General features: G+C 38.7%; 1 protein-coding gene and 1 pseudogene across 2 annotated transcripts in view; both read left to right on the top strand.

Annotated features, from left to right (window-relative positions):
• The window catches only part of TAFA2 (TAFA chemokine like family member 2), a gene marked incomplete at its 3' end in the record, with an annotated part of 416,622 nt that overhangs the window by 204,907 nt on the left and 193,708 nt on the right, over window positions 1-18,007 (top strand). The gene's annotated exons all lie outside the window — the stretch shown is intronic.
• On the top strand, window positions 4,539-13,201 carry LOC307101077 (peptidyl-prolyl cis-trans isomerase NIMA-interacting 4-like; annotated as a pseudogene). The gene is made up of 3 exons: window positions 4,539-4,573; window positions 10,897-10,977; window positions 12,802-13,201. The product of its transcript is annotated as a peptidyl-prolyl cis-trans isomerase NIMA-interacting 4-like (transcript).

The raw sequence follows: 18,007 nt of genomic DNA, 5'->3' as shown, positions 1-18,007 counted from the left end.
GATTTGTTGAGATGAGAGTCTTAGGCCACGTTAGAAGAAGAGGGCATGCTTGGGTGAATGGTATTTTGAATTTGAGTTAAGTTGGAGGAAAAAACCCCTAGAATGAAATAGAATTGTTTTCTCTTATATTAAGATCCTCTTATGGCAAGGACATTTTTCAGTCTTAAATGAAATCCCCTGGAATGAGAAAAAAGGAAGCCTTGTATTTGAAACCAGGTTTTGTTCACGCAGCTGAATAAAAATCCAGCTTCTTCGGCACAGTGCCCTGGTATTGTTACGAAGCATGGTAGTGCTTGACTGCTACGGCCAGAAGAAAATCTTCAGAATATGAGACTCTGCCTATGATATGGAAGGCAAATCCCTCTTTTAGGTGAGATGTTCGGCAGGATTAGAAAATGTCACTTGCATCTTCTCTGGTGTGGTAGAGTTAGCTGTTGAGGAGAGAGAGTTTCCCCAGTGCCTCACTCATTTTCTTTCAATTGCACCCTACAGGTGTTGATTTCGCCGACTCATAACCGAGCTACATCCTGTACAGGAGTGGTAGTTAAGAGCACGTGGTAGTCAAGAGCACAGAGCAGACTGCCTGGGTTTGAATTCTGGCTTCCAGCTATGCCAACATATTTAACTTCTGGTGGGCCTCCATTTTTTCATCTATAAAATGGGACTAATAGCAGCACATGCCTAGTAGAGTTGTGAGGATGAAATGCTTTTATGTCTGTAAAGCACTTAGAATAGTGTTTAGCATATAGCAAGTACTGTGTATGTGTTGGCCATTAATATACAAAGTTTTTGTTAAAGAGAAAAATACATGTACCTGTGGGATAAATATATTGTTTGCCTTTTGACATCTGGGTGCAATCTTCATGCAAGCACTGTCTCTTTTAAGGTGTAAAAGGAGGAGATGAAATAAATGAACAAGCGAAGGATGTTTTTAAGATACTTTTTCTGAAAATATTTTAAAATATGCTATTTACATTTATTAAAAAATCTGTGCATCTGTAATCTTATCATTTCAGTTGAAATATCAGATTTCCCCTCATACCAATATCCTGAATGACAGGACTTGACAATCATACTTTTAAGAAAAAATTTCACTCTCCTTTTACTTGTGCTGGTTTACCCCTTAAATCCCTGCATTAAATGTATTCATTAAATTCATTTTAATCTTAGGGGAAAAGGGAGAGAGAGAGAGAAACATTGATGTGAGAGACATACGTCGATCTGCTGCCTCCCGTATATGCCCCAACAGGGGATTGAGCCTGCAATCTAGGTATGTACCCTGACCAGCAATCGAACCCACAACCTTCCAGTGCATGGAACCACACTCCAACCAACTGAGTCACATTGGCCAGGGCCCTTTTAATTTTTTAATCTATATAGAACAGTGAGCCTAGGATATTTTTCCCTCCTGACTTACATAATTTATATCTGACCTTTGATTTCCTGTTGATTGTGATTGAAGGGGTTCTGTTCTAAGTTCTCTCCTTAAGTCAAGTGCTTAAACATAGACTCGGCTTCTCTTTGAAAACAATACAAACACCATGTAATATTGCAGAACAGTTTTATACTTTCTGATTTAAAAATTCATTTACATTTTCTTTGGTTGAATAGGAATAGCTTTTCATCAACATGTTCATTTGAAAGAAAAACAGTGCTTGAGCAGAACTAACATGTGCATTTTTCCTCTAGGTGCTTCATCGATTTGAATGTTCACTCCCTCCCTCCATCTGTATGTACTGTTATATCTCTCTTGGACAACTGTTACAGCTTACTTGTGTTCACTCCCCTCCCCCCATCCACCTTGGCACTCCCACAGTCAATTTACCTCACAACAGTTAGGATGATCTTTTAGAAATGTAAATTTAGTCATGTTCTCCCCCTTTTCAAAACTTTGCAATATCTTCCTTTTTAGAAATGTTTTTATTGATTTCAGAGAGAGGAAGGGAGAAGGAGAGAGAGATAGAAACATCAATGATGAGAGAGAATCATAGATTGGCTTCCTCCTGTATGTCCCCCAGTGGGGATCACGAGCCAGCAACCAGGGTGTGTGCCCTGATGGGGAATCGAACTAATTGAATCATGATCTCCTGGTTCCTAGGTCAACACTCAACCACTGAGCCACGCTGGCTGGGCTCCAATGTCCTCCTTTTGCTTTCAGAATAAAATTTACCCTCTGTCCCTTGGACTTCAAGAGCCACCCTGCCTATTTCCTGCCATTCCCCTCCATGCTCCTTCCATTACAGCTGTATTGCCTTCTCCCTCTCCCTTGAACATAACAAGTTCATTTCTACTGACAGGTCTTTGCCCTTGCTGTCCCATTAACCTGGGGCAATTTTCTCCAGAGAGTTTCAGGACTCACTTCCTCACTTCATTCAGATCTCTACTCAAATATCACTTTTTTTTTCTGGTTACAACCTCTCCACATCATTTGTTAACCACTTTACTCAGTTTTATTTTTTATTATATCACTAATCATCACCTGGCATATCATATATTTACTTGTTTATTATTTGTTTTTCCCCACTATAGTATAACCTCCGGAGAGTGTGGATTTTATTATGTCTACTGCTGTATTCCAGAATTTAGAAGAGAGCCTGGTTTATAGAGCACATTCAATATTTGATGAAGGAATGAGTGGCATGTTGAATGAATTCGTTTGGCAACCTAGGCAGAATTTATGGCTATCATACATGATTGACATTACCTATGCTTTGGATGCAGAGATTTGGTTCTTCTTGGTTAGGTGATAAGAATATAGAAAAAGACTTTGCGAATTGCTTGAAACTGAGACCCCTTCACTTCCCAAAGCAGAGCTTTCACCAGATGATGTTATTTTGGGAAATGACACTAGAATGAAGAGGTGGAGTACTTGGAAAGAGAAAGATGGAAGAAGTAATAGCTGTGGGCAACTATAACTTAATCCCGCTGGGCAAACTTTGAGACGTGGTATACAAACACCTGAGAATTGTGCACCCGAGACACAGAAGAGTGGAGATGTATGCATCAGATGCCACGTGGTCCAGGATTGTACTAATTGTTAATTCCCATCTACTGCAGTTTTGTGTGTGCATTGGAATGGCTGAGCAGTTCTGCAGTGTTCATGTGGCTGCAGTGGGAGGACCTGCTGGAAGCTATGGTGAGGAGCTGTTAGGTTACATCTGTACATTGCTAGTTACTAAAGCACCAGCTGGAGGAAAAAGGGGTGCAGGAGGATGGGAGATGGGTCACAAGAGGTTTCTGATAACATAATCTTTACCGTTTTCCTCTTAACCATCTTAATTTGATTAAACTAGCTCTTCAGACTCTTTAAGGGCAGGATTGAGCATTTTTTGGTTAGTCCAATACCTTGCATGATCTATAGTAGATGTTGAATAGATACTTCTTTACTATTTGACTGCCTTATTAGCATTACCCCAGAGTCACTTAATTTTGATAGTACCCTTTAAGTACTTTAAAAGCAAAAAATATATAGGCTAGTATTCATAATCTATCAAAATGTAAAAAAGAAAGCAAATCAGTCAACCAATGATTAATCAAATGCATTCTTTTTTGGAGGTGTGAGGGAGCAGCATTATTGGTACATGTTTCATATTCAATACAATTCACCTATTTAAAGTATACAATTGAATGATTTTTTTTTATATTTGAGGTGTTGCGCAACCATTACCACAGTCCATTTTAGAATGTTTTTCTTACTCCCCCAAAAATCCTGAACTCTTTAGCAGTCATCATCCTTCTCTCTCATCTACCTCAAGCCTAGGAAACCACTCACCTACATTTTGTCTTTATTGATGATTCTGGACATTTCAAATTAATGGAATCATATAATATATAGTCAAATGAACTCTTAAATCTTGCACATACTAGTACACATTCATTGATTCATTAAACATGCATTCCCACGATGAACCAGGCACTAATGCTAGGCATACAGGAGCCACAATGTTGAAAACGGCAGACCTGGTCTTAAACTAATTCTAATAGAGAAGACAGAAACAATTAAACAACAACAAAAACCTAGATAAACATGTAAGATAATTACTGAGATAAATGCTGTAATAAAAACATAGTATACAAATAGAGAAAACTGATAGTGGGAAGGCGCTTTGCTTGAATTGTGAGGTCATGAGAAAAATGTCTCTAAGCAGTTGACATTATGCTGAACATGCAGGAACTGTCCACATGGAGATGGAAGAAGGGTGGTCTATGAAGAGGAGCAGCGTTTGTACAGGCTCTGATTCAGGGAAAAACTTAGATTATTTGAGGAACTGAAGGTAGACTATTTTGGCTAACAAAGCACAGCATAAATGTATTATGTGCATATAATGCCTAATTGAATTACCTAAAAATGAGCAAATTTATTGGCCTAGAGTCTTAGTTACAAAGTTGTGGGCCATCAGTTTGTAGAGAGTAGGATTCAGTTGTGAGAAGTTTTCCATGTTAGACTAAGAAGTCTAGACTTCATTCTGTAGGTAGTAGAGAGAAATGCAGGCTTTCATAGGAGGGGAGTGATGTGAGGGAAGTGGTGTTTTAGGAACATGAATTTTTCATCTGCCTTCAGCGTGGATTTGAGGTGAGCAGAATAGAATCACTCAAGGCAAATAAACATTCTGTTAACACATACGCTTTAGCCTCCGTATTGGAGAGTTATTTATTTTTTTTAAATAATATATATATTATTCATTTTTTACAGAGAGGAAGGGAGAGAGATAGAGAGCTAGAAACATCGATGAGAGAGAAACATCGATCAGCTGCCTCCCGCACCCGCCCCCCCCCCCCCCCCACCGGGGATGTGCCCGCAACCAAGGTACATGCCCCTGACCGGAATCGAACCTGGGACCCTTCAGTCCGCAGGCTGACGCTCTATCCACTGAGCCAAACCAGTTTCGGCTGGAGAGTTATTTTTAAGATCTATTTCCGTATCTGTACCTAACAGTGACCATTTGTGGAGTGTCCTCAGTTTACAAATGGGGAAACAGGTTTAGCATCACTGGAAAGGAAAATCCTGATCTATGAGATTTTCATGTGTCTGAGCAAATGGGTATCTACTCTCTGTGCTGTTATGTCCAGTGATAGGAATTTTTGAATGGCAACATGAGATGTGTAGCTTCTGACATCCAGGTACCTTGCACTCTTTTACATTATATGTTTGTCTTCGGGTTAATCTATCATGTAGGTACATTCTCAGTAGCCAATATGTGAGACAGAAAGACATTTTAATGAAATAGGTTCAAAGTAAAGTCCTGAATTGTATTTTTTGGGGCAGATAAGAATAACACAAACATAAAAATTAGAAAATTATGGAAAAGCATATATAATTAAAAGCATTACAGTACCTTGTGAACTTTAAGTGTTTTATTCCTAAGAATGGAGACAATGATACAAATTGGAATAATTCATATGAATGTGTGGGATGTTGAAAAGGAAATTACTAAGAGAACCTTGATTTGTAGTAGAAATCTGAAATTTAAGGTTGGAAGAAAACTTTACAGACATGGTAACAACACAAGTTGGAGGAATGGAAATGATTGTGGACTACTTGGTGAGCATAGAGGCCCAGGGAAAGAGCACAGATTCTAGTTAAAACCTTAGTGCTGCCACTTTCCAGCTGTGAGATCTGGGACATGAAATACATACAACCTTGTCAGCCTCCTCATCTGCATAATGGGGATACTAATGCTTGTCTTCAGAGTCTTCTCTGAAGGTTTGACATAGTATAGGCTTGGGCGTGGCCCTTAAGGTGTAGGAGTTATTGTGGAACAATAGAGATTCATTATTAATTCAGTCTATTCTTTCAATGAATGTATGACTGTGCTAGACACTGTTCTTGGTTCAGAGGATGCAATAATTTGTAAAATAGTCTCATGGAGTTTATATTCTTGTGGATGGTTGTATGGTGGAAGAAAGGAAAGAGCAGTGTAGCTGAAGCAGGAAAGGAAGGGTGAAGGAGTTGGTGAGGAGTGATGGATGAGATCAGAGAGGAAGCAGTGGCCAGATCATGTAGGGCCTGAAGGCACTGTAGGGGGCTGTGGTGAAGATATTGAATTTGACTGAGTGAAATGGGAAACGATTTAAATACTTGGAGGGAACAGTGCCATAGTTTGACTTCTGTAAAAGGCTCACTCTGGCTGCTGTGTGGGAACAAACCAGAGGGGGACAAGGGCAAAAGTGTGGAGGATCTTGCAAGAAGTCCAAGTGAGAGGCAAAGGGGCTTTTGGGTCAGGTAGTGGTGCAGCTCTGAGATCCAGTTGGATGGATATGTTGCCAAGAAGGAGTTCACATAATTTACTGATGGAGAGGATGTGAAGTGTGAAAGAAAGGGGGTAATCAAACAAGATTCCTTCTGAATGGAGTTTCCATTTACAGAAATTAGGAGATGGAGGTAACAGCAGGTATGGGAGGAATAATCAAGTTCTGCAGGACATATTAACTTTCAGATTTTTTTAGGCTTCCAAATGGAACCAACTAACAGAAGTTGGATGTGTGCCTAGCTTTATGGAGAGAAATCTGCACTTAGATAATTTAAAAAAATCAGTTAGAATAAGTTCAAGAGAGACTACAACAGGAAATTTAGATAGTAAGTACAAACAGTTTTTTCAAGAAGTTTTGCTGTGAAGGAGAGCAAAGAAATGAATTAAGCAAGATCAAGAAAGCTTTAAAAAAAAACACAAATAGGGGAGATATAGTTTTTATTATGCTAATGGAAAAGAGCCAATGGAGGGGAAAATTGATATAATTGAACTTAGAGTTCATGTTAGAAGTTGTGACAAATATTTGAATAGTGGTTGATAATAAATGGCTTAAAAAGCTAATGAATGACTTTAGACTGAAAAGGCAGCATGAGGCCTTTGTAGATGTTTGAATAGAGTAGTGATATAAAAACCTATACGTGTGCCTATAGTGAAATTTACTGACCTTTGTAGATGTTTGAATAGAGTAGTGACGTAAAAACCTATATGTGTGCCTATAGTGAAATTTACTGAATTGATTTGTAAGTATTATTATCTATGACACCCCCACCCATAAATATGAAGTCTCTGCATTGTAAACAGCTCACCCTCAGGTAGATTTACAATGTACTGTGTAGTATGTTAGCTCAGTTAATCCTTCCAAGAGTCCCAGACAGTGTATATTATTGCTGACCACATTTTATAGATGAGGAAACTGAGGTCAGAGACTAAGCAACTTTTCCTAAGCAACAGCTGTAAGTGGTAGAGCCAATAATTGAACCTAGACAGTCTGGTTCCACAATACAGCACGAAGCACCATGTTCTATTGTCTTTTTTCATGTATTGTCTTCTAAGTTATAGTATTTTTGACCCTGTTTATAGTTAGTGTATGAGGAGTTTAAAAAGTTCACTATTTCCCTTACCTAACTAGTCTGCCTCTCCATTTCTATTCTACAAATTATATTTTCTTTGTTATCACTCAAATATATTATAACATATCATTGTGCACAATTTATATATTGTACACACAAATTCTGTTGATATTCCTATACACCCCTTGATGTGTTGGTTAGGCGAAGATTGAAGCGGATTATAATGCTTTCTTAATAACAGTCACTTCATAATTGCATAGTACTTTATTGTTAACTAAGAACTACCACATAAACACTTTCATTTACTTCACATAACAATCCTGTGTGTTAGAATAGATATAAATATCTATTTATCCTTTAAACAAATGAAGAATCATGGACTGAAGGGAACTGGGACAGTGCTTAGCTCAGAGTAGATATTTAATAAATAGTTGAATAAAAGAATGAATGAACAAATGGTTCACAGTCACAGTCATAAAGTTCTGAGAACAGAGCAATAATAGAAAGCCGAGACTCCTGATTGCCAGTCCAGGGCTTTTCTCATTACACTGCAGTTGTCTTGAAATGGTTTAATCCTTGTTTTTAAATAAAATACTTTGGCTTCCAAGTCCTAGCAGTTAAAATATAATCAAAGTGGTGAGATGGAATTCTCAACTTGCTGTATCTCAATTTAGACCTGTTTTTTTATTGGAGAGTTGTAGTGACACCACAGGTAGCAGCCATTTTGTGGGGTCAATATTCAATTAATCTTTCAGCAGATTGTTAATAGAGACTGAATGGTAGGGAGTGCTGCTTGGGAGGTGAAATGAAGAAAAGACGATTCTCAATTACTGAAATCATAAAAATATTGAGGGTGATTATTTACACATTTCGGGTATGTTAGTAGTTCGGACTTGGGCATACTCCAGCCTGGATAATTACTATTTTTCCTTTGTGTAGCCTTCTCTCTATTTATTTTAATTGGCTATGAGGGCAATATGGTTTCTGGCAATCTATTTTGGAGCACTTCTATACATTTGCTTCAAATGATTAGATCTGCCAGATGCCACTCTTGAACTATGTCTGTTCTGGGGGCGGGTAAAGAAGTGTAGCTTCTCGCATCTCTCTTCTAACACAAGCTGTGAGTTGGCTCTGGTTCTACTCTCTGAGAAGGTGGTGTGTAACACTGCTTCTGGATGAGGAAGGCATGTCAGTGGTGGTGCTGGGCTTGGTGCTGAGTTAGAGAGTGGGGAGCACATATTTTTATACTCTTGATTAGCCAGGAGTGATTTCCATAGCCAAGCAACTGTTGGAATGTTATGGGCATTTTCAAAGCCAATGTTATGTACAATGGTTAAAGTTTTGCTCTGTGGGGGCAAGTTAATGGGAGCACCTGTGCTTTTCCATATGTTTTAGGCATGAGCCTTTTTTTGGGGAAGAAGGAATAACAGTTCATTTTTGTATGGGTACATGTTTTTACTGTCTTTGTCCTCTACGGATTGCCAGGCATTTTCCCACATCTCGATGAGAGGGTACATATAATCTGATTTTCAAATGAATTCTATGCTGTTGCACAAAACTAATGAACACGGACATGAGGACCTTCTTACAACTAACTCATCTTCGTGGGGAGCATCAAGATGGGGTGTTACTTAAAATTTGTCATATTAAAGAGCACGCCAATATAGAATGCTATTAACAAACAGCCACCTTAAATTTTTTTTTTCTGGTTAAATACATCTGTGTCATGTGCTATGTACGAATCATTTTGAGCAGCTGAAAACATCTTCATTTTTGAGGAAAAAAATCTGGTCCTGTCCAGACATCTCTGCACCTACCTGATGCCAAGGTGAGATCGTTTCCTTTGAAACAAGGATGAAAGCTGCATTCCCAAGTGTCAAAGTAGAACGTCTACATCAACTAAGAAGGTAGCCTCCCACTTCCTGCGGCACTTGGCAAAGAGCCGGGCTTGCATAGACCTCTCCTGCTGACGCATGTTTGCAGCAGTATTTTGAGAAACATTTCAGCTCAAGAGACATACTAACTCTTCAGTACATACTGAGTAGTCTCCAAACACTGTTGCTCGGGCCAAATTACATCACCAGAATACAGTATATTTTGGCTAAAACCTTAGTTTTCTGGTAGAATGTATTTTGACGAATAGAATTAAATGTTATGTCCTTGGCTTTGGTCAGAGGCCAAGTTAAACTGTTATTTAAAGACTGTTTCTTAAGCGAAATTGCAGTGTACATAGCAGATGTTTTCAATAAACATTGTTGAATTAATGAATGAACTAAAGACATTATGTACCCTCTGTGAAAAACTCCTCCCAGGGTTTATTACCAGGAGAGTTTGTTTTTCCATATGGATTCACATCTTTTGATTTCATTACTCCCTAAATGCTTTCTGATCCATTTTAATTTTTAACTTAGTTGTTTTATGTATTTTAATATTATAAAAAATTCTCTAGACTCTAAATCATAGAGCATTTTAGAATTCATTTAGTCTATTTCACTATCTGCTTGCCTGAAATGCTTCAAATCCTATTGGGGAATGAGGAGGGCATAGATAGTAATGAAAAAGAAACCACCAACAAAATAATTTCCCCCAAACAGCTCCTTCAGGAGAAAGAGAGCCTTCCTATGAGACCTGTGGAAGGAGGATGCTTAGTTCAGTCCGGGGCACAGGATTGGTCCCTGGTGGCACCCACATATAAGCCCCCCAAAGTTTGGGCACTACCAGGGCAACCCTACAACCTGGCCCTAACCCAGTGTATCCATCAGAAGCACCAATTCATCACTATGGAATAATACTAATTGAAAGACAGGTTTCCTTGCTGTGATGATTTATAATCTTTGACTTATTTTATGTGATTTAAGCCTTAGGGAAGTTTATTGATTTTATTATTTTTACTTTTTAAAAAAATTATCTTTATTGTTGAAAGTTTTACAGATGATTTTAATTTGCCTCTGCAAACATTTGTTGAGAGTCTCAGTTTAAGTTGGGCAATTTTCAAGAGCAGATTTTCCTCCTGAGCTTTCTGAGCGCACTCTGTTGTGGGGCAACACTTCTGTGTTTATTCACTTCGTTCCGCCAAAGAGACCCTTCAGAAGATGTTACATTATTTTATTTACATATTTTGGTCATTTACTTTACGGGGAGGAGCAGCCGGAATAATTGAAGTGCGTTGAGATTAGCATATGTTGGGTTTAGATATTATTGTAATCTCAGAAGTACAACTTTCAACAGGTCACCCGCTATTTAGGAAGCTACAGACTTTCTCGGACTCTGCAGGTTAGTGGCTTGCAGGGGATAATATTTCTTGTCAGTTTCTAACCTAGGCAATCTGCATTTTGAATAAGGCAAAACACAAATTGTGCATGATACTCAGGCTGTGCAATAATGGGGCCAGGCCCAGAGAGAAGTACATTTGCACATTTGCTCAGTGATGACATGACCAGAACCATTTATTCCTTTGTCCTGGACCTTGATGAATGACTGGCTTGAAATGCAGGCAGCCATCTGTAGATACAGCACACACGTTAACAGGAACCAGTGGTACATTTGCTCACCCCTTATTGCTTTTTTTAATTCAGCTGCATGAAAAGAGGACACTGCAAGGAAGCACATTATGATTTACGAGTTGTGGAGCTCGCTGCACTAAGATTCTTAAAACCGTACTGCAATTTATTTCCTTTGAATTTTGAAAAGAAAAAAAATTGTATTTTCTGTCCTCATTTATGAAATTGGATGCTTAAAAATGATAGCAAAATTATGATTTTAATGACTTTGTTTATATTTGGTAGAGGAAATTCAGCTACATACGATGAGTTTCTGAAAGGAAATAATTTGTATGTTTGAAATAATTCCCCATGATGGAGGTCTTCTGGAGTTCATTTTCTTGACCAAGACGATCACTTTGTAGCAGATGATGGCTTTATAGTGCTGAAGAATGTCAGCCTCTGACCTTGAAGATTTTGTCTTCTCCCTGGTTTTGCTTCTGTTAAGACCAGTTTATATAATGTCATATTGTTATGTAATTATTCAAAATTTGAATAATTGTAGTTTTCAAACATAAAAGAAAGTTGGTATGCTTTTGACTCTTATACATTTATAAATATATTTCTTGGCCTTTAAAAAGTATTTAAAATCTCTCTCTTACATACCCTGCTCCTATTAGTCTGAGAGAAACAACTGTGAGGAGGAGAAAGGTGAAAATTACCAATGCATTTGTAGTGCGCTGTGTCACCAGAGCTCTGTTTCTGTAAGGACTATATTTGACTTCTACTTGAATGAATACCATGTACTGACTATCCAATTACATTTGTGATCACATCACTATTGACCAACTAACCACACATGCACAAACATGTTTGAGTGCGCGCGTGCGAGCACACACACACATACACACATTCTTCCACACTATATAATAACACCTTTTATTTGATGCATTTACCCCTGTTAAGAAGATAGGGTGAGTTTTACCACTGAAGAGATTAAGTGATTTTTTTTCCACGTCTCATGACCAGTAAGTGATGGGCCTTTGTGTAGACCTTTGATCATTTGACTTGGGTCCTGTCACTCCTTCACTTAGGAAATACACTGAACATGATACAAAAGATGGTGTGTCACTGAGCCACTTTGTGTGTGTTATTTAGTGGTAATCAGGGAAAGCCATTAGCTTATTATTGTTATTAATGCCAATATTATTTTTTCTCCTCAAGGGCTCCGGATTAGAAGACTGCTGCCTCACACTTTGTCCTTCTGGTTCCCAGGAGCTAAAGTGTACACAGGGCAAGATAAACTTCTGATGAAGATTATTGGCAAAATATTCCTATCTTCTTTATTCACTCACATTTAGGCCATATTATACACGTCAAAATAAGCCCAATATTCCCCCCCAATCCTGGGCACAGATCTCTTGCTCTCAATGAAGGAACTAGTCTGCTAGACTGGGTTTCTCTCCTGTCAGACAGCATTGTCAGTCAATAGGCATGAAAGGTGGCTTCTGGAGACTAAATTGCATGAGCGACCAAACTTCACATTCAAAGCAACTTACACCCTCTCCCTCTCTCTCAATTAAATTCTAGGGCAGTGTTCCTTTCACTTTCCCCAAGTTAAGTCAAGGAGAGTCTGGCTTTAAAATACAAAATAGAATATTCATTTCCACGCCAATGCATACGGACTGAAGTTTTATGTTCTAACTTGCTAAACACTATTGCAGTTCTAATGAGACTTGGTAGATTTTGCATTCATTCTGTTAGAAAACAAGCATCATGACTTAATGAGGACAAGTTAGGTAACCACTGAAACATTTCCAATGGTCAGTTCTGTACCCATTGCTAAACTATACATGAAGTTATGTATATGTGTAAATTTATGCACACCGATTAATCTGCTATGATAATTTATTTAAAACCTAAATAATATTCCATGTATAAAATATACAACCGAAGGTACAGAAACTGATACAGTGGAGAGTTCAATGTCAAGTTCTGAAGATACCACCCTAAAGGAACAAGCGATTTTGGAAAAAAGGGGGATGGAGGAGCAGCCTCTGGGAGTGACAGTTCTGACAAGGAGTCTCGGGTCCCAAAGATGGTGGCAATGCAGTAAAGATCAAACACATTCTGTGTGAAAAACACGGAAAAATCATGGAAGCCTTGGAAAAGTTAGTCTGGAATGAGATTCAATGAAGCAGCTGCACAATCTAGTGAAGATAAAGCCGGGCTAGGGGCGACTTGGGTTGGATGCCAGAGGGCCCATGGGGGGGTGGGGGGGGCCATTTGAAGCAGCAGCACTTGCCTTGCCTGTAAGTGGGTTGGACAAGCCTTTGTTTGCAGACACTCTGGTTAAGAAAAAAAATGTGCATATATTATTATGGTTGAAGGGAGAAAATAAAATGGTATGGAAGACTGAAAAAACAAAAAACAAAAACAACTGAAAATGCTTTTAGAATACTAAAGTCCCCCGAAGAGTCCTCATGGCTACTTCCTCCTTTGTGGCCTCAAATCTGAATGGGTCTCTTAACAAACCACAGGAAGGCTTTAAAAAATACATGATGGAAAAAGGCAACTACCTCGGCTTTTAAAGCTTTCTTTTCTCATGCTTGCTAATGCCTTCCTTTAGCTGCCGCTAAATAATTGAAGCCCATCTTTTTACACCTTGTTGAGCATGGCGGTGGAAAGAGCCACCTGAGTCAGAAGACCTGGGTTGTGCAGTTCTTACAGCCTGCTAGTCTGTTTCCCACACAAGGGTGTCCGCTCTATGAGGGCAGGGACTGGGTGCTCTTTTCATTATTGGACCTTCAACATCTATCATCGTCGAAACGGACTTGATCCACGCACATTTAAGTGCCTTCTTTGGGCCAGGCACTGTTCTAGATGCTGGCGATAGCACAGTGAAAGAAACGAATACAATCCTTGCTTTGATGGTGTTTACACTCTAGTGGGAAGATCTATGTGATTAAGCGCTTTGATGGATAATACAGCAGAGTGTGTGAAGCACAGTGCTACTAAGAGTGGTACGGAAGCCCTTTCTGCTAAATGGGCACTTGAGCAAAGCCAGGGATGAGCCTTGTGAATATATGGCGATAGAGAGCTCAGGCAGAGTAAGAAGCAAGAGACCCTGGGATGCTTGGTGTGCTCACAGAACAGTAATGATAATAAACACACACACACAGAATGAGTACGCCTGAGATCATAGAGGTGTTTGTATTAGGACTTGGGGCTATTAGCTTTATCTGTTTGTCTTTTAAGCTTGTTTTCGGCCTCTGAACAGGATATTGCACTGACTTTGCTGGTTGTTAAAATGCAGGGGCTTCAGACTGGTTTCTAGAGGGCTGATTGATAATCCTGGGACCTAGGACCTAGAATTTCACCCTCCCCAGTTTTTATTACTCAGTGATAATACCGGGAAGTTTCCCAGCGGAGTCAGTGGATATCTGACTGGAAGCTTTGGTTTGCTTTCTGCCCTGAGGGTGTCATTTTGGGGTCACAAAGGGAATAAATGGCAGAGCGGATTTATGACAGATGTAGGTTATTGTGAAGGAAAATGAGGGGTTCAGTAGAAAATGCACCATATTCTAACATTGTATCTTTTTAGCTTCCCAATAATCTATTGCATGGCCGAGCCTTTGTAAACTGTAGTATATTTTATCTCCTACTCCACCCAAATTACTACATTCTAGCTGTTGACCTTGTGCTTTCTGAAATAAGCCTTTCTTCTTCCTCCTCCTTCTTTTTTAAGAATTGAATTTGAAGAGTGTTGATCCACAGGATAAAGAACTTTTAAATATATGAAAAGTACCCGGAAGAGAAGCAAAATAATACACTCCTTTTTCTCACCCAGTTGCTGCTGGGAAGAGTCATTCTGGAAAGCAGTCTGTTAGCACTTAGTGAGGTAATATTTGCATACTCTCCAGGAAGACTCACCCAGGCCTAGGTACACCCTAGAGAAAATTCTAACTAGGTAAAGGAAGATATTTGAGGATTATCTTTCTCTCTCATCTGTCTATTTTGGTGGTGCTGGGAGTGGTACTTGAAAGTTAGAGGCAACAAATATGACTATAGGGAACTGAGGAAGTAAAATGTGCAATATGTATGCTTAACAAGGGCACTCCAAGGCAACAAGCTAGATATAAATGGAGCGACATGAATAGATATTAAGAACCTGAATAGATATTAAGAAATTAAGAAAAAAAGAAATAAAAAATGAAATGCATAGTCTAACATTACACTTGTAAATTAAACACATTTATACAAAGTTACTATTTTTATAACGATATGGGCATATTTAAGGACTTATAGCAAGCAGTTTAGGAATGGGGGACAGTGGGACAAGGATTAGAAAGACATTGGAGCGCTGTCTGGGTGGCTCAGTTGGTTAGAACATTGTCCTGATACACTGAGGTTTCACGCTACATAGATGCTGGCGATAGCACAGTGAAAGAAACAAATACAATCCTTGCTTTTTGTATGTGCCCTGACTAGTGTTTGACCCCTAGTCAGGGCACATACAAAAAGCAAGCAATGCATGCATAAATAAGCGGAACAACAAATTGATCTCTCTCTCTCTCTCTATCTCTCTCTCAAATGAATCAATACATAAAATTAAAAAATGTTAAAAAAAGAAATAAATTGGAAATGAAGCTAAAACAAGAGAGGAGTTTTACAGTGATGATAGTGTGCTGTGAACCCAGGGATATGATTAACTCACTTCTTTGCTCTTAAGGTTCAAAAAGACAAAGGAAAGTCATGCTCTATTATTTGGAAATCAAAGAGTCTTTCTGACTCTGCTAGACTGTATTCTCCTGTGATTCCAAGGACGTATTTCTATGGAGGAAAGAGTCCCTGAAAGTAATTCACAATTCATGAGCATGAAATACACTAAAAGATAACACGCATAAAAGAAACTTAACAAATTGTTTGCTAAATAAGCTTTAGCAATCATGCTTCTAGTCAGTGTGGCATTTAAAGTATTCCTTTATAGAACACAGTGTTGGTAAGATTTGCCTATGGGACATGGGGTGGGGAGTGAACATAGAGAGCTGTTAATATTTTCTTTTTATTTCTTTATTTCTATGATGCTTTCTTTGTGAGACTTCTCTTCCAGTTTAGTTCCCATGACAGCATCTTTAACTGGTCTCCTTCTAGGTGCCTTTACTGCAGTGATGGGACTGCCCAGGTGGGGGCACTGCTGTGCTCTTTGCCAAACAGCGCTTTTCTCTTTGGGCTTGTCTTTTCTTTTCTCTGTTTTCCCCCTAACTTTCTCTGCATGAATTGTGCTCCCTTTTCCAACTCCGAAGACACTTGATCCAATTTAGGACATTATTATGGGCAATACTTCAGTGAGTTGCTGGAACATGTATTACCTCACTCCTTTCCCATTCTTCCTATGCCCTCGCTATATAGATTCACTTGGATTTTAGCATTTTTAAAACAGAAAGGGTGAAACTATGCTTCCAGCTTTAAGTCCTGAAATGATGATACAGTAGCTGAATCACCATTTCACTACATTTTCTCTATTTGACTTTGTTCTTTTTTTAATTCAGGTGAAAAAATCTAAAACCCATGACTTTCGAGATGTTGTTCAGTGGCTTAATTATAGAAACCTTTATTGAAGATCCCTTTTCCTTGTTTATCCAATAAGGCAGCGATTACCATTACCATGCACGAATTCTGCTTAGTTATTGGTTCCTCAAATGATAATTACTATTTATCTAATTATGTGGTAAGTGCTATGCAGTGGCAGGGTAATTAAACAATGTACAATTACAAAGTAAGTTTGGTATTTGGGGGGAGTTTGTTTGACCAAAATTCATGTTAATGGTAATTCATTTGATACCAAAAGAGTATAACATCAAGTTATTTGTAGGAAAATGCCATTTAGTTGCACATTACAACCTATTATAGTTTAGCACTGAAGAAGCAAAGTGTATTCTCCCGTGAAAATGAATTCCACACACTCTCCTGGTTACTGGGGAAACTTGGCTCTTGGTTTTTCTGATCAGACGGTAGTTGCAAGTGATCAGTGAGGAAATATTGACCACCACCCTGTGTGCCTAGTTTGAAAAGCAATGCAAATGTAGGCCAGAATAGGCCATATTTAACAAGCCTCACCTGGGACATCAGTTCTTAACAGTTTAGTTTCTTGAAGTATGGGATATGGACTACTGGCATGAGTCACTGGGACTTTAAGCATAGGAGGGGGCTTTTGTCAAATTCTGGGCTCCACCACCCCCTCACCCCAGAGGTTCTAATTTAGAAGGTCTAGGTTGTGGCCCCCAAATCTGCCTTTTATCCCTGTAGACTGAAGTGCTCCCCAAGTGAATCCAAGACATCTTTAACTTTGAGAGACACCAAGTACCATGAGGACATTCAGGCCTAATCTGTGTGCCTGTGTTTAGACAACTGTGGGCTGTTCCTTCCCCCCACCCCCAACCCCAGTACTTCTGTCTGACATAGGCGTATGCCATTCCACTCTTACTTCTCATAAAGTCACCTTTCTCCTTTCTTTTCAACTTCAAAATACATTTTTATTTTAGAAATTATTAAGTTACCCAATTAGAGAATTTTTCAAAAAATATTGAGACATGAATACGTGTATATCTTAGAATGTGGAGTGTGATGGATATGAAAAATGGAGACAAGGATACTGGATTCACCAAGTTCATTTTGGAAGACATTTGGAAAGGATGCTAGGTCTTTTGGAGATCATTCAATTCTGCTTTCAAAATAAGGGTTAATTTAATTTGACAGTTACTCAGGTAGGTGAAGTATTTTATATACATTATTCCTTTTAATCCAAAAACCTTCTGTAGAGAAGAAATATTATTATACTCCTTTTCACATGGGAAAATGTGGCACAGAGAAGCTAAGAAACTTTCCCAAAGTCACACAGCTCAATAAATATTTATTGCTAAGCAAAATCTGTGTAATTCTGCTGTGGGAGAGGAAGAATAATTTTTCCTCTATTTTTTAAGGTTGTTGGCTGAGACACTCCCTATAATAAAAGATGGACTCAAAGGAGAAAAAAAATAGATGTTTAATAACATGTATACCTCCAATATACATGGCTGATATCCAGGAAAATGGAGTAACTGCCTGAAATGGCCCAAGCCACCACTTTAAACACTATCTCTAGCTAAAGGCAAAAGAAGATGTTGGGGAAAGGGGATGGGGGTTACCAGGCAGTTATGAGGGGTTA

Source organism: Cnephaeus nilssonii (assembly GCF_951640355.1).
Source record: "Cnephaeus nilssonii genome assembly, chromosome: 6".
Classification (NCBI taxonomy): domain Eukaryota; kingdom Metazoa; phylum Chordata; class Mammalia; order Chiroptera; family Vespertilionidae; genus Cnephaeus; species Cnephaeus nilssonii.
Note: the sequence above shows the minus strand (reverse complement) of the source record. Positions and strands in the feature narration are given on the sequence as shown.